Here is a 2,144-nt window from a genome sequence, read left to right on the forward strand (position 1 = left end):
ATTACAATGGTAATTGGACGAGTTTCTGGATAGGATGGGTTTAGAGGGATGGAGGCCAAATGCTGTGGAATGGGACTTGTTTAATTTTGGCGATGTGGTGAGTATGGTTGAGATACAGCGAAGTATCTGTTTCCACGCAGTGTACCCCAATAACGTTGTGTTGCTTACACCGGCTTTAAAGGATTACTTTTTAGCGGAGCTTGCCGTGGCAGTCTATGGCACAATCATTTAGTCTGTTCGACTGCTCACCGGAAAGTTAGTATTGTGAAACACTATTTTTCCAACAGCTCGTTGTTATCCAGGGTAATTGACATCTTGAAAAAGTTAAAAAAAGAAACAGACGTGAAATTGGTGACAAAATATAGACAAGGATGTCGTCAATGTTCGGACTGTAGAGTGAGGTGGAATAGGCTGGGACAACTTTCCCGGCAGCATAACGGCTGCGACATGATTTTATGGAAGGGTTTTGAACTGAGTATTTACGTGTTTTACCCAAGCTAGGGTGAGTTGGAAACTCGGGAGCATAGGTTTAAGGTGAGTGCTCTGAAATTGACAAAGGACCTGAGGCACATTTCCCACACACAAGGTTGTGCGTGTATGGAATGAGCTACCAGAGGAAGTGGAGGAGGCTATTGCACTCAGAAAATTGCAATGGTAATCGGATCAGTTTCTGGATAGGATGGGTTTAGAGGGATGGAGGCCAAATGCTGTGGAACGGGACTTGTTTAATTTTGGATATGTGGTGAGCATGGATGAGATACACCGAAGTATCTGTTTCCACGCGGTGTACCCCAATAACGTTGTGTTTGAAAGGATTACTTTTTAGCGGAGCTTGCCGTCGCAGTCTGTAGCACAATCATTTAGACTGTTCGACTGCTCACGGGACAGGTAGTATTGTGAAACACTGCAGAAACGAACGACTCCCTTACTTTTGCTGTGACTGACCATACTTCGTGAATTTTTTCCAGATCCTCAGTTGTGGATTTTTGCTGCTGGAAGTTACCTCAGAACCCCTGTTAACTCGTAATGTATTGAGCGAATCGCAAACAGAAAGCATTTAACACGGAACACAAACAAAACTGGCATACCTAATGCATGTTCAGACACAGCGAAGCATGAATGCTAAATGTGAGACAGTCCGAGGGCATGAGGCATAAAGTAACCTCACAACTAACAACTGGGCAATTCCAAACTACTCTTTCAAACATACTGCAGCCTTAGTGCACCACCACTTCCCGGACAATGCTGAAAAGAGAGAAAGAAAGAATATAATAAGTATGGGCCATAAAAAAGTGAATTTCACCAATCACAGTCTCGATTAGATTACCTTTCCCTTCCGGTGTCTCCAAGACGGAAATGAAGGAAATGGGAGAAATTCAATAACACATTCAGTGGAAAGAATTTCCCATTCGCCAGAAAGCCAAATAACGATGAATCGATTCAGCGCAGGACTTTGTTTCACAACAGCGATGAAATAACAGTCTCCATTCGGTTCCAGTAAAAGCTCAACTTGCCTGGAACGTAAACCAAGCGCTGAGCTGTTTGCGATTTTCGGCAGGGGAGGCGAGCACCATCATGACAGCAGAGAGACTTCACAATATTCACCACAGTTAATTCCCCTGGAATATCAACGCAGCGGGGATTTTAACAATGCTGCAGCGGTGGAGTTGACCAGCTGGAATGGCAGTGGTGGGATTCGGACCCACGCCCCTTTCAGGACTGGAACCTGGATCCAGCGCCTTAGACCGCTCGGCCACACTACCAGACAGCGCGGTAGCGCATTTACTTGCATTTCGAATTGTGCTCCTGCATAACCACACATGCTAAGTAAAATGAAAAGGGTTCCATGATCCCTCTCCGACTCGCACAGCTGCTGGGATGTGCCCAGCTACAATGACAATTTCGCAGCAGATCATGAAAGCCCATCAATCCAGACAAAAATCAATGGTAAGCTGAGTCTATCTTCTCAGACTCTTTTCAACCAGAAATGTATCTTTGACTGCGTGAGAATATATGTTCGGTAATGATTTGGTCAAATCACCATGAGCTGCTTGACATTACTTCAATTTCGATTCTTGCTTTGCTGAATGATTTCACCCATTGCTCGAAACAGGACAACTTTCACTTTTACACGGAACACGAAA

At 44.5% G+C, this 2,144-nt stretch overlaps 1 non-coding gene across 1 annotated transcript; it reads right to left on the reverse strand.

Annotated features, from left to right (window-relative positions):
- Positions 1–1,681: 1,681 nt before the first annotated feature.
- On the reverse strand, positions 1,682–1,763 carry trnal-cag (transfer RNA leucine (anticodon CAG)). The gene has a single exon. It is a non-coding gene; the product is annotated as a tRNA-Leu (tRNA).
- Between the last annotated feature and the right edge of the window lie 381 nt (positions 1,764–2,144).

Source organism: Hemiscyllium ocellatum, unplaced genomic scaffold, assembly GCF_020745735.1.
Source record: "Hemiscyllium ocellatum isolate sHemOce1 unplaced genomic scaffold, sHemOce1.pat.X.cur. scaffold_452_pat_ctg1, whole genome shotgun sequence".
Classification (NCBI taxonomy): domain Eukaryota; kingdom Metazoa; phylum Chordata; class Chondrichthyes; order Orectolobiformes; family Hemiscylliidae; genus Hemiscyllium; species Hemiscyllium ocellatum.